General features: G+C 45.2%; 1 protein-coding gene across 1 annotated transcript in view; it reads left to right on the top strand.

The window, feature by feature from the left end:
* Positions 1-5697: 5697 nt before the first annotated feature.
* SV2B (synaptic vesicle glycoprotein 2B) overlaps positions 5698-21595 on the top strand; it is a 161756-nt gene continuing 145858 nt past the window's right edge. Inside the window, exon 1 of the mRNA XM_012643708.1 lies at positions 5698-6088. The gene's annotated coding sequence lies outside the window, so the exon portion shown is untranslated. The remainder of the gene's footprint in view (positions 6089-21595) is intronic.

Raw genomic sequence — 21595 nt, 5'->3', positions numbered from 1 at the left:
ATAAAATAGATGAAATTATCCACAGGGTGAAGTTAGTGGATTTTATTATAAATATGTTATAGAAAATAGAGGAAAGGAAGGATGGATGGATAAAAATATAGAAAATTTGAACAAAGCCTATGTACAACAATCAAATGGACATCTGACAAATGTAATGTCTAAATTTAAAAACTCAATGGTGCTCAGTGGCTCATGCCTATAATCCTGGTACTTTGGCAGGCCGAGGCGGGAGGATTGATTGAGGTCAAGAGTTTCAGGCTGCAGTGAGCTATGACGACACCACTGTACCTGCACTCTAGCCCAGGTGACAGAGCAAGACCCTGTCTCAAACAAAACAAAACACCTCATTTCATGGGTTTTAACAGCAAACTAGTCACAGCAGAAAACAAGTTTAGTGATTGATCTCAAAGAAAGATCTATAGAAAATATTCAAGCTAAAGCACAAAGAAGGTAAAAAGGGAATAGAAAGAATAGAATGTAAGAGACATGTGGGGCAATATCACAATAGTTTGATTACGTGTAATGTGCATGTTCCCTTAGTCCAAAAGCATAGGAGATAGAAAACAGGGCAGAAACAATCTTTGAAAGATGGAGGCTGAGAATTTTCTAGAACTTGTAAAAGACATGAACCCACAAATTCAAGATGCTCAGAGAACCACAATCAGGATAGATACAACCCATAGGAATACATGGGAGGAAAAATGCTTCTTTCTATTCTTCTAGGTTCTTCAGCTGGTCCACAAATTAAATTGACATGAAACAGATTAACAGGAGAAAAAACAATTCTAATTTTGTATGCGTGGGAGATTCACAAAAATATGAGAGTCAAGGAAGTGGCTAGATGATTGAGACTTTATATCATTCTGAGCTACAGAAAGGAATAGAGGTTTGGGGCTCCTGGAGGGTGTGGAGACAAATTACGGGAAGAGGAGGGGAGGAAATATGTGGTGAATGAACTACCTTGTTATGCAAATAAAAGTCTCTCAAGTGATAAAAAGTTGTCTCAGTGTAGCTCTCTTCCTGTGTCGACTGATTCTCAATTTCTTTTAGCTCAAAATAACAAATATGCCAAGTGGTATATTTTGCAATGACATATTCTAAATCGTTCCAGGAACATTATAATTACACTTCTGAAAGAAAAGATAGAGAAAAATACCAAAAACAGCAAAAGGAAAAAAAGACATTATTTTTGAAGAATTAATAATAAGCCAAGAGCAGATTTTTCAATTGAAATTATGGAAGCAAGAAGACAATAGGATGAAATTTTTGGAATATAGACATCATCTACAAATTTATACACAGTGAAAAATATACTTCAAAAATAAAGGTGAAATAAAGACATTCTACATCAAACAAAAGCCGGGAGAATGAGTCACTAGTGGATCTGCACTACAAGAAATACTAAAAAGGGTTGTACAGGCTGAAGTAAAAGGATCTCAGATAGAAGTGCAGAACTTCAGTAAGGAATGAAGATCACCAGAAATGGGAAATATGTGGTTCAAGATAGAAGAGCATTGACATTTTAGGGGCTTATAACTTATATATGAGTAAAATATATGAAAACAGTAACACAGAGGTCAGGAAGAATTAAACAGGGTTAAACTTTCGCAAGGTTTTTGCATTATTTGCGAAGTGGTAAGTTCTAATTTAAGGTAAACTGCAATTAGAGTTGTATCATACAATCTCTAAAATATCCAAATAATAGAAAAATATGAAAAGGAAAAGCTAAAAAGTAAATAGAGGAGACATACTGATTTAATTTTATAAGCTTTAAGAAAGAAAGAATACCAATCTACATAAACTATTCCAGAAAAAAATAACTGAGAAAATACCTCTCAGCTCATTTTATGAGGCCAGCAAACCCGATACAAAAACTTGACAGAGATATCATAAGAAAGAAATATTATCAGCTAACGTCTCTCAGGAATAGACAAAAAAATAGTAAACAAAATATTATCAAATCAAACACAATGATAAAAAATACTATGTCATGAACAAATGGGGTTTATTTGAGAAATGTAAGGTTGGCTTAATGTTCTGAAGTCAATCAATGTAATTCCCCATAGTGATCAAATGAAAGAAAGAAACCATATGGTCATCTCAATAGATGCAAAACAAATGAGAAAATTCAACACACATTTATTATATATTTTTCAGCAAACTATCATACAAAGGGAATTTCTTTAATTTGCTAAAGGTTAAAAATTCCACTCTAAAATATGTCACTTTGGCATAAGGCTTATTTTGAGCTAAAGGAAGATACAAGAAAAGCTCTCTGCTCTTCCCCTATTTTCCTAAAAGCAGGACATAAATTTACAAGGGTATCTCTCCTTTCCTCTCTATCATAAAGGTCAAAAGTTAGTCACCAGATGGAGATGACTTGACTTTAGACCCTTAACAGCCCCAACAGAGTAGCAGAGGAATTTACACAACAAACTTGGCTAACTATCCTTTATCTACCATTAGTTTCCCATATATTTGCCTTCCCACGATTTACCACCACTTGAAACTCAGGGCCCTTTTCCTTTTTGTCACTTCTCAAAAAATTTATTGTTCTTTGTTGAAGATGCTATATAAGCTGGAGTTCTAAACCATCTCTGTAAGAATTACACAATCTCTGGGTACTCCCATGTATATATGAGACATACATGTTAATAAACTTGTTTTTCTCTTGTTAGTCTGTCTTTTGTTACAGGGGCCCAGCTAAAAACTTAGAAGGGTAGAGGGAAAATTATTTTTCCTCCCTACACACTCACGGTTATCATCATGCTTAATGGTCAGAATGTTTTCCCTCTGAAGTTACAAGTGAGAAAGACTGTTCATTATCACCACTTTTACAATTAATATCAACATAACAGTATAAAAATTTTTCCTGAATTTGGGAATAAGACAATAATGTCCAGTATCATCACTTTTATTCAATATTGTATGAGAAGTCCTAGCCACAGCAATAAGGCATGAAAAAGTTTTTATAGAAGATACAAACATTAGTAAAGAAAAAGTAAAATTGTCTTTATTCACACATATTATGTACCTTAAAAACCTGAAAGAATATACAAACAATAATTGAATTTAGCAAAGATACAAAGATGTAGACTGTGAGGATAATACATTGAAATCAATTTTATTTTGATACTGATATAATGTTAATACAAAAATTAAGTTTATTTTGATATACTAGTAATAAATAACTGGAAAATGAAGTTAAAGTACTATTTACAATGCAATTAAACATCAAATACTTAATCATAACATGACAAAATATATGCAAGCTATATTCACTGAAGTCTATAAAATATTACTGAGAAATTAAAGGAAGACCAAAATGAATAGAGAGATATACAGTGTAAAATGATTGGAAGATAATATTGTTAAGGTGTTATTTCTTCACCAAATTGATCTATAGATTTAAGGCAATTCTAATCAAAATTCTATCAGGTTTTGTGTGTATGTAATTTGACAAGTTGATTCTAAAGTTGACGTGGAAAAGTTGAGGACCTAAAAGAGCCAAGACAATTTGAAAGAAGAACAAAGTTGGTGGACAAACATTATCAGATTTCAAGACTTGCAATAAAGGTGAACTAATTAAGATAGAGTAGTATTGGCATAAGGATATGTACATAGACCAATGAAATGGAATGGCGAATCTAGAAATAGCTTGACATATAGATGGTCATTGGTTAGCAACAAATGTGCTATTGCGAGCTAATTGGTAAAAAACTTTTCTGTAATGGTTTTGGAGCATCTGGCTATATGTATGGGGGAAAATCCCCAAACACTTTGAATGTACCTTACCTTGCAGGTGAATAGAAGATAATCAAAATGTGAAGGGTAAAACTGAAAGGCTTGTAGAAGGAAATATTGGACAGTAGGCACTCAACCCTGAGATACATAAAGATTTGTTAAACAGGACATGCCAAAAAAATCATATGATTAACTTTTAATCATAAACAAATTGATAAGTTACATTTCATTAAAATAAGAGAATTAAATATAAACTCCAAACTGGCAGAAGATATTAAAACTACATACATCCAACCAAGGATTCATATCTAAAACAAAGATCAATAAGAAAAAGACAAAAAATCCAATAAATTAGTCAAAAGACTTGAAATGATACTTCACAAAAGAATATCCAAATGGCTGATAAGCATATGAAAAGTTACTCAACATCATTAATCAACAAGGAAATGCAAATTAAAACTACATTGAAATACTACTACACACCCGCAAGAATGACTAAAATTAAAAACACTAACGATGCCAAGTTATGGCAAAGAAGTAGAACATCTGGAATCCTCAAATATTGCCAGTAGGACTGTAAATTGGTACAATCACTTTGGTAGTACTGTATATACTGAAGCAAAACATGCACTTACCCCGTGACCCTACAATTCTACTTCCAGTTACATACTCAAGAGAAAAGAGTGCATATGTCTGTCAAATGTTCATAGCAGCTTTGTTTGTAACAGCTAAATACTGGAAGCAACCCAACTGTCCACCCACAGGAGAAGAGATAAATAAATAGTGTTATCTTCAGGCAATAAAGTACTACATACTGCAATAAAATAGAGTGATCTACTGGTGTAAGTAATGGTATGGATGAATCTCACAGAAATTACTTTGACTGAAAGAAGCCAGACACAGAAGAGTACATATTGGTGACTCCATTCATATGTAGTTCAAGGACAGGCTATACTAATTAATTCTGAAAGGGGTCAGAATAGTGGTCACATCTGGGGTATAAGTGCCTGGCAAAAGGTATAAAGAAAAGGATTGCTTGAGGCCAGGAGTTCGAGGCTACAGTGCGCTATGATTGCGCCTGTGGATAAGTGATGTATTAAAGGTTTGGGCTTTTTTTAAGGACACGGGGAAGGCAGTGCGTGGTTTTAGGTAGGAAGAAGTCAAGATCAGATTTACATTTACTCTAGGAGGCTGAGTGGTTGAAGCCCCTGTGGGCGGTCCAGGTGAGAGGCTGCACAGAGGCCTGCGCCGCCGGGCAGGAAGCAGGGGCTGAGCGCCGTGCACTGCCTGCAGGGAGAGGGGTGAGGAGGTGAGACCGAACACCTGGCGGATGTGCTGGATGGCAAAGAGGGAAGACTCTTTCACGACTTGCCTCCATTTCAGCACTGTTAGGGAAGGACCATAGTCCCGGATCCTAGAGGCAGCCAGGCACCTGCGCATTTTGTTGTTTGATTTTGCCTCCGAATTTCCAGTGCCATTTCGTTGCTCCTCCTAGAAGGAGCCGTATGCTCCTAAAAAGTCTTTTAATGCTGGACGAGCTTTGGCGGTTTAATTTGCTGAATTCCCGTGAGTGGACTCGGTTGGTGGTGGTGGTGGTGGGGGGCGTTGGAAGGAGGGAGACAGAGGTGCAGGGCTTCGTCGGAGGCATCGAGCCCCCTCCAAGCTTCCCTCCATCCCCCCGCTGGCCTAGCAGGTTCTTTTCAGTTCCTGATGAGGCAAGGAGGACTGAGCGGTTTAACAACATCCATTACCGAAGCTATTCAGGGGATGACATGATCAGCGGATTCCCCTTCCCGGGATTTGAGTCTTGTCCTCTGACACAGCCCAGTTTGAGGCTGGTGCAAGAGCACGTGGAGTCGCAGCGCCCCCTCGCCCTGGGCGGGGTGCAGAGGGCGAGACGACGCCCATTATCTGCTGGGCACGAACTCGAGGAGTAAGAAGTTTAACACCCACTGGTCTGCAAATCCGAGAGCTGGGGCCCCGCTGGTCCTTCCCCCTGAGCTATCCCAAACATCCAGCCTTCAATCAGAAGGGGATTGAGACGCAAAGAGCTGCCCGCAGCGAGTCCTTTTAATGCCCTGCCGGGGAGAAAGCGGGTTAGGCTCTGATCGCGCCGACAGGGGCCTCCCGCCCCGGGAGCCGCGTGGTGCGGGGGCGCGCTGCGCGCTGCGCCGGGGCGGGCGGCGGCTGCGGCGTGGGCGCGGTGATGCAGGTGTGACAGCGGCCGGCGCCTGCCTGCGCCCGATCGCCCCAGCGCCGCCTTAGCCCGAGCTGCTGCGGGGCTGCCGGGGCGGACGCTGCTCCGCCCGCACCGGAGGCGGCGGCCGGCGGATTTCCCACCCAGGTAGGGGACGCGTTCTCCCCGCGGGCGTGCAGACCCGGCCCGGGCGGACCCGAGCGCCCCGGGGCTCCGGGGCTCGCCTGCCGGGGCTGAAGCGCCCACGCCGGAACCGCTGAGTGTTGCTTATAGTAAATGGCACAAAAGACAGGGGGGTCTTGGAAAGCGGGCGTAGAAAAGCAAGGACTTGCCCGCTGCCCGGGCTGTGCGCTTCTCTGAAGGTGGCCTCCCCAAGGGCTGTTTTTAAACCCTGCTTGAACTATTAGCTCCATAAGTAGTTTTGCAACTTAGGCTGCTGACATGTATAGCTCCGTTTCCGTCAGCTTCCTAGCCACCGCTCTTAGTTTCAGTTCTATTCCTATGAGATGAATTTTGTTATTGTTGTTGGTTTGTTCTTAAAGAACAGATTAAAAACGTGCTTACACCTGGTGGCCCTGGTTAGGGTTTGTGAGCGTGCATTTCTGTATGTGGAGGGCTCCCTCCGTGGGCGTGGGAGCTGTTTCTTAGGGACACAGAGTGTTTGTTCCTGGATGGGTTTTAGCGCAAGGAAAGGAACATGATTTGTTTTGCAGGGATGGGCGAGCAAATTCATTTAGCCAGGAAGGAGGGAGGCACTGCTGTTTTTTTCCGCAGAGGACTGGTGGATCTCTCAGCTGTCCAGGGTTCAGCAGGGCTGATGAAACAAGATCCTTTATTCAGAAATAGCAGATGCGAAACTAGCTCCGTTTAAAGGTAACTTAACGTCGGTGTCTTGGGTTCTGATGAGAGCAGCCGGTGTGGGGTGGGGTGGGGCCCTGGGGGATGCTTTTTTCTAAACCTGTTGGGGAGATGAATGGGGGTGGCTCTGGGACCCGGGGAGTGGCAGGTGAGGGATGAGAGGTGTGTGGTGGGGACAATTGGGCACTGTAGCCAGCTGAGCGGTTGTTCTGGTCTACGCTGGTCTCTTCTATGTTTCTGTTTCCGGCCCTTTCCAGAAGAGGTGACTTGTCCGGCTTGCTCCAGTGTGTGAAGTAGTTACAGTAGAGGCACAATCTGCATCTTTCTTGAATCTCTAAGTATTCACTGAGCACTTAGTATGTGTCGGAGGAGAGGTTAATCCTAGGGATGCAGAGATAAGAAAACAGAGTCCTGCTTCCCCAGAAGCTCACACCTGGTGTGGGAGAGACACCTGTCACGGGTGTGATAAGTTCAGTGACAGTGGTGGGAAAGAGCAGTGGGAGCAGAGAGGAGGGAACGGGTGGTGGCGTGATTACTGTTAAAATGAAGCCCTCACGGATTAGGCATTACATGGATGTCAGCAGCGAATGCGTCCCTCTCTTGGTCCCTTGGTCTGTGAGTGACCCGCATCACAGCCACCCCCTCACCATCCCTGCCACTGGATGGGCAGAGCTGTGTAAGTCTCAGCAGGGCTGGCGTTTGCAGTATGTGACCAGACCCCAGTAGACACAGGCTGACACCAAGGGAGGAGCCCGAGCAATGCAGGTCAGACTTTTTATATTTTCCTTTTTTTTCTTTATTGGATGGTTTTCCTGAATTCTAGGACGATGAAGGTTTTGAAGGCAGGGACTCTGGAAAATTCTGAGGGAGTTTTGGAGCAGATAAACTTCTGTCTTCTCCCTGAGTCCCTGACCTGTCTGTTCTTGTCCCAGCCCAGTTCAAAAGGCAAACTCTGACCTTGAGCATCTCTGAATGGGTGGCATAAAGGAAGGCTAAAGCCGTTACTACCAGTCTGCTCTGGAAGATGAAAATCCAATCCAAATGGATGTCTCTTCCTAGCCAAAAGCTGTGGTGAGTGAAGGAAAATGATAGAATGAAGAGCTCTTGTGCTATACATGTTTGCCAGAGACGTGTGCTATGTGCACTTTGTAACCTAGACCATCATTAAGGTATTTGAAAAGCAGCCCGGTGCACTGCAAGGAGCGTGGGCTGAGATGCTCACGCAGACCTTGTGAGTGTCTTGGGCAAGTTACTTAGCCTCTCTTTGAGCTTCTTTGAACTTTGGTTTCCTGATCTGTAAAATGGAAATAATAATGGGATTGTTATAATAATTACATAAAAGATACTTAAAATATTTGCTCATTGTTAAATGATTGTCATATATAAATTGCCTGGCACAAAGTAGGTGCTCAAGAAATGGCAGTTCATTCATTGTCTTCCTACTATGTGTCAGGCACTGCTTTAGGAGTGGGGGATATAGAAATGAACAAAATAAAGCCCTTACCCTCAAGGAGCTTAAGTTAGCATGTGTGCGTGCATGCGTGCGTGTGGGCGCGCTTGCGTGTGTGTAGGCGCGCTTGCGTGTGTGTATATTTCTGTAAGATAATGGACAAATAAATAAGTAAATATATCATGTACCAGCTGATGAGACAGTGTAATGGAGAAAAATAAAACGGGCTAAGAGGATTGGGGAGTGCTGCTAGAGGGAGGGGTGGGGCTTGTTATTTTTTTTAATGCAGCTTGGACAGGGAAGGGTTGGCTGGTAAATGACATTTTTCCAGACCTCTGGGGAAGGGAGGGAGGAAGCCAGGCATTCTGGGCAGAGTAACAACACCTGCAGAACCCCGAGGCAGGAGAGAGATGGTCACAAGAAAACCAGAAAGGAGGCCAAGGAGGCTGGGGCTGAGTAGGTGAGGGGACAGCAGTAGGGGTGGAGGTCAGAGGGGTAACACGGCAAGGTCACTGAGGGAGTGCTTCTCATGATTTATGTTTGTCACTAAGAGATGTGTGCTGAAATCCTAAACTCTTAATGTTTATAAGAGGGTTGGTCGGTAGACATAGGTACCTGTGGTCACTCCACGCATAAGCTAATGCAGCAAGCAGAAAACATAAATCTTCGCAAGGCAACAGGAAGCGCAGGCATTTGGGAGACAGTGCAACACAGTATGCAGCTTCCTTTCATCCAGGCTGAGGATTGTGTTGGCGCTTTTGTGGACCTTAATATTACGTCTCTTTGTTCCTTTCCCTCAGAGTGAAAGGGTCATCTTTAGCAAATAGTCCAGCAGGTATTGTCCTTGCAAGTTATTACTCTTTTTTCTTTGAGAATAAGAAGAGTTTCTATGGTCATAGAAAAATATTGGAATCATCTAGAAATACACTGATCTTTGATGTACCATGGAATACTTAACATAAAATCACAGTTTGCTGCTCAGCCCTGTTGAGACTCCGTTGCTCTAGAGAAAGCAGGGTTTGGGGATTTGTGAGCTCCGTCACACAGCTGTCCTTGGTGCAGAAGGGCTGCTGCAGTGTGTTCCACGGACAGAAATGGGGTTGGATGCCTGACAACCTTGTCGAAGTTTCTGTGAAGCAGGACGTGGTGAGGCTGGCTCAAGGTCAGGGTGTCTGGCTGGGTGTCCCACATGTCACCTCAGAAGGTAACATTTACTTCTGTGAATTCCCTCCCTTCAAGGTCTGGCTTTTAGTCTTGCTGCCTCCGAAACCTGATCTGTCTCTCTGGGCCGAACACAGTGGCCTTGTTCACTTACATGCCAGCGTGTTGATTTGCAGTGGCCGAGACACCGTGTGGCATGGCTGGTGCGTCTTCTTCCTGCAGACCCCCTGTCATGAGCAGCAATCAGAAGGAAGTTTCCTGATACACATTTACTCAGAGCAAAGCAGCTTAGATGCCTGCTGTAGGGACTGGCTACACACATTAAGGCTGATCTTGCCAATGGGCCTGCAGAACAAATCGCCTTCAAACTTAGTGGCTTAAACAACCACCATTTATTATTTTCTCACATGGCTGTGGGCTGGCTGGGCTGTTCTGCAGATCTGGGTTGTGCTTGGCTGATCTTGGCTGTGCTTGCTCCTGTGATTTCAGTCTGCTGCTGGAGCGTCTGAGGGCTGGCTGCTTCAGGGTGGCCTCAGCTGGGACGACTTGGCTCTGCTCCATGTGGTCACGCATCCTCCAGTAGGCCAGCCTGGCATGTTCACAGGGTGGTGGCAGGTGGCCAAGAAAAAGTGGAAGCTTTCAGGCCCTCTTGAGGTCTAAGCTTATAACTGGCATAATAACAGGCACATCATCACTTTATCCTCATATATTGAAAAAAAGTAAGACCCAGGCAGCCCAGAGTGAGGTAGGCAAGAGGAAAGAGGTAGGGAAATAGGCTTTTTGATAGGAGGAGCTACATACTCACATTGCAAAGTGTATGGATACAGGAAGGGGAAGAACTTGGGATATTTTTGCAATCAGTCTACCACAGGGGACCTTAATATTTAAAGCCCCTTAATATTTAAAATCTCCTTTTCTTCTGTACTCTGCTTGAATGGGCAATGCCTGTCCTTGCCCTTGTGACTCTCTTTTTTCCCTGTGTTTCCATGGGTGACCATCTATAGACACAAGTCTATAGTCTTTAGATAGTCATTCATTCACTAAATATTTACTGAGTGTTCTCTGTGTGCCAGGCATGTTATAGGCAGGGATCCAGCAACTAAAAAACACACATGATCCATTGCCTGAAGCATTCATTCTAGTTGAGAGAGACAAATAATATTATATTTTATATAAGTAAATAAGTGAATGTGTAAAATCAGGCGATTAAAGACTGTCAAGCAGGGAAAGGAGGACTGGGAGTGCCTGGTCGAGTGAGGTGGGGGGGTAGGGTGAGATGAGGGATGGATATTTCATATAAGGTGGTCAGGGTGATGTGGAGGAAGTGAATGAGTGAGCCCGATAGATACCTGGGGAAAGACCATTCCAGGTAGAGAGAATAAGTGCAAAGGCCCTGAGGCAGCTGAGTACTGGCATATTCCAGGAGCAGCAGGAAGACCTGTGAAGGACCTGAGTTAGACAGGGTGAGTGTAGGAAAGATGAGGTCCGAGAAGGAGCAGGGAGCCAGGTAATACAGGATCTTGTAGGGCCTTGCATGGAGTTTGGCCTTTACTTTGAGAAAGATGGGAAGCCATTGGAGAATTTTGAGCACAGGATGCCATGATCTGATCTATGTTTTACAAGGATCACTTGGGCTTTAGAGCTTAGAATAGACTCTAGGTGGGCAAGGGTGGAAGCGGACATCAGTCAGGATACTACTGCAGTGAGCCAGGTGAGAGGTGATGTGGTTTGAACCAGGAGAAACAGTGGTTGAGGTGGTGGGAAGTGGCCAAGTTCTGAATATATTCGATGGTAGAGCAGACAGGATTTGCTGATGAGTTAGACTTAGGGTATGAGAGAAAGGAGGGAGTTAAGGGTGACTTCATGAATTTTGACCTGAGCAACTGGATGGAGTAGCCCTTTCCTGAGATGGAGGAGCAGTCATGGGGTTCAAGTGGACATCCAATGGGACGTGTTAAATAGGTAGTTGCATATAAGCATCTAGAATTCAGAGAAGAGGTCCAGGAAGGAGACATAAGTTTGAGTATCATTAGCATGTTATTTATTTGTCCATTCCATGAGCCAGGTGCCCAGAATACTGCCTGGCACATAGTATGTGCTCAGTGAATATGTACTGAATGAGTCAATGGAACCATGTAATTACGGGAGTTGACTGCACATCTTTGCTTTGGTATATCTTGACGTGTAACTCCCTAGAGTTATTCCCTTTCTTTCCAAGGTCTCATGGGAGCCTTATTGTGGATCTTTTGGAATAAAAACAGACTTTAAATGTGAAGGCTCCAATTGCTTATATCATCCAGAAAGCAATGTGTGGTGACAAGTAAGAAAGAAGAACAAGTGAAAACCAAAAAATAGCTCATACTTTCAAAAAGGGAGAAAAGAGCCTTCAGAGAGAGGTGCCTGAAATTCAGGGGTGTGATGTTCTTGGGTTATTATTGTACTGCTCTTAATTTAAGACAAAGAAGAAGCAAGGAAGTATCCTGAAAAGGGGAGAAATTTATTTAAATCAATTTATGCCGAGTGTCACCAGCTTGCTTGCAAAATCCCACGTCTACATTATCTTGCATAATGTGTTCTTGTTTATAAAAGGAAGAAACAGGCAGTAGCCTTATAGGAAATGGGCTGGGCTGTAGCGACTTTGGTCACAGACTGTGGGTGCTGTCCATTTTCTCCCCATGATGTGTCTGATTGTGTGTGCACGCGAGTTTTATTTGCAGTGATATTGGGTTGGGGGAGCAAAACAAAAAAAATTAGGCACTGCAATTGAAACTGGTTTTGTGTGTGTGTGTGTGTGTGTGTTTGAGAGAGAGAGAAAAAGAGAGAGGGAAAGAGAGAATGTCAATGGTGGAAAGAAAGAACTGAAGCCCAGAAGGAAGCGTGAGAAGGAGATCGCAAGCTGGCCTTCATTTTTATGTGCGAGGACTAGACCTGACAATATGGGGCATAGGACAGAGCAGTGGGCTTTGGAATCAGACAGAACTGGGTTTGAACTCAAGCTTCATTACTTTCCAGCTGTGTTAACTTGAGCAAGTTATTTAATTTCTCTGGGGCTTGTTTTCCTCAGTTGTAAAATGGCGGTGGCAGTGGTGATGATGATGATTACGGTGAGGATGAGGATAGTGATGATACCCAAGTGCTCTGCAGTTCTCTTCATGCTCCTGGACTTGGAAGTATGTTGGTCTAAGTGCTGATTAAGGGATCACCATGCCAGCTGGGGGACTGAAAGATCTCATGTGAAGGGAGCACTGAGAACCCGTCATTTAATGTTGCCAGTGCTATTTACAAGATTGTTTGCATGAGGCCCATGATGTTCAAAATGAGACAAGTGGACAGCAATAAACCTTATGGGCTAGAGACTTCAAGGTGCTTCAGAGGGAAACCAACCTTCCATTCTCTGTAATGAGCCAACTTCCTTAGCTCAGTTCTGCAGTGTCATATAGTTTGTTTGAATTCCATGATGAAAATTTCTGACTCACTTGGACTATGTAGCTATAGGACCTTTCTTATTAGATGGGTCCCACGAAATCTTCTCCAGGGTCTTCTACCAGAAAAGTCTGCTCTTCTGCTGTTCCAGGAACATAGCAATCCTGGAATCACGTCCCTACCTCATCTAGATACGTGATGAGTAAATGCTGTCGTGGTTGCTCTACTGGCCAAGGCTCTTCCTGGTTGCTTCTCACTGGCCTTGGCAAGAAATGAGAGTATAAGTGACAGTGAGGAGCTAAGTCTTCAGCACCTAGAAGGTACTCGGCATCTAATGGTTTCCCTCCCCCCGCCTGCTCCTTTGCTGCCATTCTGACCTCTTTTGGATCAAGGATCATATACTCGACTTTCCCTCTGAGCCCCCACGTATATCATCAGCAAAGTCCAAAGCTCCCTGGCTGTCCTGACCATTGATTGCAGCTCACCCAACAGTGTCTCCTGTCCTGGGAACAAGACCCACACCGTTGGTTCCCTCCGTCAGCTCACCACGCAGAAGCCTGTGGTTCTATCAAGTCTTCCTGTTTTCTGCGCAAACTTCTGCCTAGCTCCTGTTCCCTTCGGTCTTTAGAGCTTGCTTCTGTCTTGGGTGGCAGGGGAAAGAGTAGGATTTGCTTTCTTTTCCCGAAAGGCAATTGAAAATTCTGCCCTAACTGGTGGCTGTTTAACCCCTCAGAACTGAACTTCTTTAGGAGCTAGATCATGTAGGCCACGTCCTTCCTCCTGGTCCATTTTACAGATGAGAAACCTGAGACTCAGAGAAAAGAAATCACAGACAAAAGCACCCTTGGACAAGTGGATGCACAACGTCATTTCTTTCTCTGCCAGCTCTACATAGATTCAAGAGCAGGTAACTTTGCCAGATCTCTGGGGCCTTCTTGAATTAGGGATGTCTGGGGCTGGAGTCGACTGTTCAAGCTGGGAGCTGGGTGCTACTAAATGCTTCCCATGCCAGCCATGGTGGTGTGTGTGTTGGCAGGAACTCTGGGCTCCCAAAACTCACCTTGGTGTGATAGGTGTGATTTACAATTCTGTTTTCATTGTCTTTCCGTGACAGAGACCTGCTAATGAATACTGCTGAGGAGAAGGAGTGGAACATGTCCGGGGATAAATGAGCCATCCATCATTACTCCTGAGTGGGCGTGATTTGCTTTAATGAATATATCACGGGCAAGTTCCTTTTCAGGTCCAGAATAAGTTCAGGACAATGAAATGCCTTAAATGAACTGTAGGATCTTAGTGTTTCAGAGCTGAAGGGGCCTTAGAAAGCAGGGAATCTAAACTCCTTATTAGGCAAAGGAGGGAGCCGAGTTTAGAGAGGGACATAAGTTATTTAAGATCATATGGTAGTTAATGATAGAGAGAGGATCAGAGCCCAGGTTGGGGCTGCAGCAACATAACTTCACATGAGAGGCCAGGAGAGAACAGGAGAATGGGGCCCCAGGTCCCCTTCATTGTCATGCTTAGAAACCCCTGAAATGAGGGGTGGTGGGGATGTGTGGTGACTTACGTCTGGAATCTTAGCACTTTGGGAGGCTGAGGCGGGATGATTGCTTGAGGCCAGGAGTTCAAGACCAGTCTGGGCAATAGCAAGACCCCGTCTCTAAAAGAAATTAAAAAAAAATTAGTTGGGTGTGGTGGCTCGTGTCTATAGCCCCAGCTACATGGGAGGCTGAGGCAGGAGGATCCCTTGAGCCCAGGAGTTGGAGGCTGCAGTGTGCTATGATGACACCACTGCACTCTAGCCTGTGCCACAGAGTGAGACCCTGTCTCAGGAAAAAAAAAGAAAAAATAGAAACTCTCTGAAACGGCATGACTAGTTTTTCCAGGCAGGTGAGAACCTGCTTAGGCCCCTAAACAGCTCCTGAGTGCTTTACTCCTCTGGGATTTTCCCGGCCTGGCTCCCAGAGCCCAGGCCCAGCGAGCACTGCTCCTGTTTCGCCTGCAGCCCCTGTTCTCCTGCCATGCACAGAATCTTCCCGTGGCCTCTCGCCTGCTCCGGGGTGCAGCAGATGGCACCAAGGCATGAAACCCAGCTGGCATGGGAGGCTCCGAGGGAGAGGAAGAGGCACTGTGGGGTGGCCTGCTCTGGGCAGAGTCCTGGGCCCCGGGGGATGGGGCTGGAGAGGTCATGGCAATGTCAGGAGCCCCTGCCTTTGACCTTGGGGGGCTCAAGGGACTTATTTCCACCCCTACCCCTGTGGTGAGTGATGAACACATCCCACACATGGTGGCTTCAAGGCCCACGGATTTAATGCAGCCGGTTTTATTTATTTATTTATTTTTGTTAAAGCAAAGCAAACACGTTAAGCTTTAAGGAGAGAGAAACTATAGGGAAGAAGCATCGTAAAAGCAGTAGCTTAAAACTTAAAGCAATAGCAGATGAACTCCAGTGGAGCAGCCAAGAAGTAGAAGAGAAAGGTCAGAAGGAGTGTGACGACAGGGCGGGGTGCTGAGCCAAGTCCTCCTCTTACTCTCTGTGCTGGATGCCTTTCTTGTTGATTTTTTTTGGTGGTGCTGGCAGAGAAGCTGTGCTGGGCTCCTACCCTCAGATTGCAGAGCTGGTGGCCTCCTGCTTCATCAGTGGCCCAGTGTGCGAGATCTTGGGCAGCACAGAGGGCTGTCAGAGGCCAGGTTAGTCCTATCAGGTTTCTCAGTGTCATCTGTGTGACTCCCAGGTTGATGTCCTGTTCCTTTCAGCTCATTTCCTCTAGATAAGTAAGGCCCTTCTGCTCGACCTGACCTTCCAGTCAGTGCCTGGAATCTTGAGGTAACTTTACCTTCTTGTGCTTCTTTGACATGGTGCAGGGCAGAGAGCCCAGAGCCAGTCTGCTTAGGGCTCTGCCGTAGGGGAGCTCGTTAATCAGTTCTTGGAATACACGGCGAGAAGGTGATATTGTGGAGGTATGTACTGAGTGAATGTTTGGAGTGTGCAGGGCTAGAAGCAGTTGCCGTTGCTACACAAGGAGAGAAGACAGAGGGCCAGGCAAAGCTATTGGACAGGGCAGAGGGTGTCATCCAAGTGATCCTTGGAGGATAGGTAGTTGTGGGGAGGAGAAGGGTCTTCCTGATGAGGGAATAGCTCCAGGAGAAGCAGATAGACCTGAAAATTCGTGGTTGATTCTGGAACAATAGGCGGTCTGGTACGGCTAAAACATGGGGTTTGAGGTGGTGCTGACCAGGGGTTGGGGGGGCCGACAGAAGGCAGAGTCGGGGGAGAAGTTTGGTGGGAAGTAGCAGGGCACCCACTAGACTCGCTCATGGGTTTAAAGGTCATCGTGAGGTGTGCCACGGAGGATGAAGGTCAGGAACCACTGTGATCCCTAGAGGAGCTGGTCCTGCACATGGGGTGAGAGCCAGTGTCCTGTGCTTCAGCCACCAGGCTTGGCTGGGTGTGGATTGAGTGGATCGGAAGTTTGATTTGATCTTGATCACAGATACCCACCCAAATAGAGAAGCAATAGCCTTGGAAACTGATTGATGTCTTGGAAATGCTTTAAGGTACGGAAAGACCCAAGAGAGCATGGAAAACATTGAAGAAATAAAAAGCTTTTGGGTCATAAGTTGCCCAGAACAAGTGGAGCAGAAAGTTCTGTTTGCTGTATTTGAAATAGATGGGAGAGAGGTAAGAGGGGCAGGGAAGCAGTGTCAGGCTTCTTAGGTAGTTACCTGGATTTCATGGTTCTACCCATAACTGCTTGAAGACGTACTAATAAAGGGCTTCTCCCCTTCCTCCTTTTCCTCACCATTTTGGATGTATTAGAACAACATTACAGATAATCCAAAAGATTGGGACAAGAAAAAGAAAACCTACCTATAATGCCCACTGTCTGTAAGCGTCTTGAGTTGTTTTCTTTGTTTAGAAGTATCCATATTAAGCACGCAGTTTTGGAACTTGTGGCAAAGACCTGCAAGCTCCATCCCCCGCTCCTCCTGCACACGCAGACTGCATCTCCCCACATCTCTTGCAGCGGGTGTGGCCACGTGACCGCGTTCTGCTGATGCAGTGACAATGGGTGTGATGGACCCCCAAAACCTGTGTGTGCTCTTCTACTGGCTGGTGCTGCGTGAGGCTGTTTCAAGTGCAAGAAATAAACTCCGCCTGTGTCAAACTACTGACATTTAGAGTTTGTTTTTTGCAATGGTTACCTACCTTCACCAACACAGAGCCTGAAATTTTAACGAGCAATTTCTTGTAAGCTTACAGGGACACGTTGCGGAGGATCTAGAAGAGTGTTTCTCGATAACATGAGAATTAAAAAGTTATGGCTGGGCTGTTGGGTTGTCTGGAGCCTAGGTGCTCTTTCAATGCAGAAAATACAGGGTTAAAACATCCAATTCTTTCTTATAATGAAAATTCCAGGAGCTTATGTGCTCAGAAGAGACTGAAGTTCAACATTTTCCCTTTCCTTCTCCCATTGTTTCTGACTTTCAATTAATGGGAAGATCTTGTACAATCCCGTACCATTTTTAAACCAAGAGGCTCGCTCTGATACTTACAGGTGGCATAACCATGGGCAAGTTGTTTAACTTCTCAGAGCCTCAGTGTCCTCATCCATAAAATGGTCATAACAAGACCTACTTTCTAGGATTGTTGCCTGGCACTGAAGGAGATAATTGTTGTCAGTGCTTAGCGGGGTACGTGGCACACAGTAGGTGCCTTCCCACTGCTGAAACTCCCTGAGAGCTGGACTGTGCCATCTTGTCTGCCACTGTAGTTCTGGTGTCTAACGCAGTCCCTGGCACATAGCAGGTGCTCATCGTTTAGTTATTTATCAAGCTTAGAGCACCTTAAAGAAACTTGCATATTTCAAAGGAGATACAATGAATCCCGGATTGGAGAATTGAGAAAGGTGTTAGAGGAATGTGGAGAGGGTCCCAACAATCTAACACCTTAACCTCGAGGTGCTGGAGGGTTAATTTATCAGTTCACCAAAAGGGTTGGAGACTAAGAATTTGGGAGAGAGGCGGGGCACATCCTACCTCTCATGTGTGTGCTTGGGATTGCTCTATATTTGGATGATGGCTCTCTCGTCCGAGGTTAATCCTCTTTGTCTGAGTCGTGCAGCCAAGGGATTAACTGCTTTAAACTCCAAGCGCCTCCAGCCCTGACAATGTGAGCTTTGTGTTGCCAGGGCCCAGGGACTCGAGGGGTCAGTTTCTATTGACTGAACACACAAGGACCCTTTGTGGTTATTTAATCCCAGCCCCTTAATGCTATGGAGGAAGAGATTGAGACCCTGAGAGCGAAGGTCACTTATTTCTTGTGGGAGGTTTATGATCAGAACCTCTATTTCCAGCTTAGAGTTCTCTTCTGTGCTCTGTGCTAGTCTCCAGTGAAGGATGCAGGAAAAGGTTCCTAGCCGAAAGCTCTGTGGGAATGCTTGCATATTGACGCAAACTCCACACTGTGTTCTGGGGAGGTCTCCAGTCTGCCTGTGAAAAGTCCAGCCTGCTCCCTTGCTAAAGATGGGCTATTTGGAAACATCTCCAAGGGGCTGGGTCCCCCACCTATTTTCTGGCTTTGTGTCCTCAGCTCAAGATTCACATTATTGGATGAGAGAAATCTGCCTAGTCCATCTGGGGTCACATGCCCATACCTGAGGGCACCATAGCTGTGAGTCACTCCCAAGACTATACATGGTAAAGAAAGGGGAGTTTTTCAAAGAAAAATTGGAGAGTTGTTGCTGAAAGAATGGGACATGGCTGCTGGGCAGGTAAAACCCACTGATGTCCACCATAGACACTGAGCTGGCTTCTCTTGCTGAAATAAAGATCACAAAGTGTTAGCTTTGTTGGTGAGCATTGAAGACTTTCAAAGTGTGGCTATTTCTCCATCTCCCCTCCCTTTTCTAAGGGGTGCAAATTTTCATAACCATCTCCTTGCTTGCCCTAGCCTTGCATTTTAAGAATTAAAATATGAAAAATTCAAAGATATATTTCTGCCTTAAATTCCTTTTACATCTATTTATTTATTCAACAAATATTTCTTGTCTGTCCACTGTGCTAGCCATTGAGGTTAATGGTAGGCAAGGAAGGCATGATCTCTGCCCTCAGGGGGTGCATAGTGTAGCAGTTTATAGGGAGGCACTCTTTCATATGTATCTAAACAGAGTATATACCCAGGTATATACACACATACATAAAAATACATATATGATTCTTTTATTATATACTTCAGAATTGCTAGCTTGTTTATAACTTGAAGATCTGTAAGCCCAATTTCTGCTCATCAGAGGTATTAACTTTAGTTAAAGAAAGGGATGTATCATTGAATCACATCAACGAGTTATTCTTGTAAAGAACATGACTTTCCATTCTCCCTGTGCACAGAACATCTTGGAAGTGGCAGAGTAGAAATCCATCTTGGGATCCAACTGCCTGCTACTCTGTGCTGCTGAAACGGAGAGAGTGGGTGGCCTTCATTTGTGCTGCTTCTGTTTGCAGGCTGTGAATGAGAACTGGCTGCCCCACCTGCTTTGTTGTTGTGTGCTGGCGTTTGAACACCGGACAGCATATTGCTTTGCTATTATCAAGTTATTTGTATAATCCCAGCAGCTGGCAATTGTGTAATAATTTTCATGAGCAAAAGCCTGGAGGTATTTGCTTACAGAGAATAAAAATAGGTAGAGAATGAGGTGTGCCGTGCATCCCGTGCAGAACGTCGTGTGGCTGCACTTCACAATGGCAGGATTGTTCCTTGGGTAGAATTCCCTGTGGGACTTCCCCTCCTCTAAGTTCAGGGAAGGATCATGCATCCTAGAAGGGAAGCCTGTCTCATCATCTTTGCGTGCACTGACGGAGCTAGGAAAAGGAGCTGGTCAGGCTTGTACGGACGGGGAGCTCATGAACAGGCACTGTGGCTTTGAGTCCAAGGTGGGTACCAGAGTACAGACTCAGAAGAGCACAGCGCCACATCTCTGTTTCCTTCTGTATTTTGTTCTATGGCGGCCAGAGTACAGGCTCAGTGGTCAGATTGCTGGGTTTGAAGCTTGTTTCTTTCACTTACTAATTATGCCTCAGTTTCCTTGCCTGTAAAACAAGCATAATATTAAATCTTGCTCTATCTCATACAGTTTGTTAAGAGGAGTGAATTCAATGAGACCGTGCGGTGCTCAGCACAAGGCTGGACGCGTAGCAAGTGTGTTAATCAGCTACTGCAGTAGAGTCATGGTGCTGCCTAACAACTGTCCTAGCACATTTACAGCCTCTGCACTCTGCTGACATTTTATTGGCCAAAGGAAGTGACACGGCCAAACCCAAACCCACATCACCCAAGTGGGAAAGTATACCCTTCTCACAGCGGAAGACACTGCACAGTTCCATGACTAAGGATGTGGATTATAATCACATTACATGGGGGAGAAGGATTGGGAATAATAATTTGACCTACCAAAGCAAGTCACCTATGTAACAAGATGTTCAAAGGACTTTTTTTATTGCCCCAGAATGGGCATTCAGAGCGCAAATCTGAAAATAAGAGGTCTTAAACACTCTACTTTAAAAAAAACCTGAGGTCCCTCATGACTTTCCAAGAAGATTGAAACTGGCCTTGGGGATGGAAGGGGCAGGTAGAATCTTTGCAATCTTGGCCTAACACAAGTACTGGCTTGAGGTGAAGGACTTTTCTCTCCCCATAAAATCAAGTGAAGGGCTCTGAGGACTCCCTTTTGAAGGTCGGGGGTGCTTGCGAAAAAGGAGGCAGGTTGTCCTGCACCCGGGCTGGGTGTGTGCTCACCCGTGGTCCTAGTGGAGTGGAGTGGGCCACGCAGGAACCCTCTGAGTTCCTCAGAGGGCTTGATGAATCCCCTGGAATTTGCGATATACGAAGACATAGAGCCTGGTGCCTACTCTGGTCTGGACGTTTCGGCAGGCTGGCGATTTAACAGAGTAGCCCATACCAGCAGGGAACGATGGGTGGTAGTACAGTGCTGATGGAAGGAAAGAACATTTTTCTATTGTGTCCATGGAGGGCTTGGGAAGGTGCAGAAGGCTCCACAGGAAGAAGTCTGGCACTTAGGGGAGGAGCAGAGCCCCAGGGCTGTTCAAGCAGTAGCTGGATCCCGGGACATCTGCCTGGAGAGGTGGCTGGGTGCATGGACAGCCGGTGGGTCTGAAGTGGGATCTGGCTGTCCCTTTCTGAGAGGCTCCTCAGCGCTGAAGAGGGCCAATGTGAGGCTGAACACTGTCCCAAGAAAACTGCATACACAGAAGCCACTGACATCAGAGGGCCCGGTCCAAACCAGAGCCATGCCAGAGTGGGTCATCTCCCTGTCATCGTTGTAGTGATTACATCTCACTCATGTTCCAGTTGGAAGGAACAAAATTAATCTGCCTCCTTCCTCCATTTCTGGCTCCCCTCTTCCTAGCTCCTTCCTTCCCCTCTTCATCTCATTTGGGGCTTTACAATACTGCACGCACTGCCTAATGAGCTCTCCCCGTGTGCAGGCAGGGCCGGGGCGTGGGCGCGCTGGCTGATCCGCTTGGGGCTCCGGCTTTTACTACTAATCCTCAGCTTCTGTCTGGCCTGCAGCAGATGGAGTCCCCTGCAGGATGCTTGGCCAGTTGCTCCACTTTTAAGAATAAGGCAGCATCCAAAATACTTAAATAAAAGGCTTGCAGGGATCATATCTTTGCAAAGAGCAAAGGGTTGGCATTTCTAGGGGAACTAGCTCTTATTGTTGTGAGAAGCTTGTTCCCAATGA

Source organism: Propithecus coquereli, unplaced genomic scaffold (genome assembly GCF_000956105.1).
Source record: "Propithecus coquereli isolate 6110/MARCELLA unplaced genomic scaffold, Pcoq_1.0 Scaffold20, whole genome shotgun sequence".
Classification (NCBI taxonomy): domain Eukaryota; kingdom Metazoa; phylum Chordata; class Mammalia; order Primates; family Indriidae; genus Propithecus; species Propithecus coquereli.
Note: the sequence above shows the minus strand (reverse complement) of the source record. Positions and strands in the feature narration are given on the sequence as shown.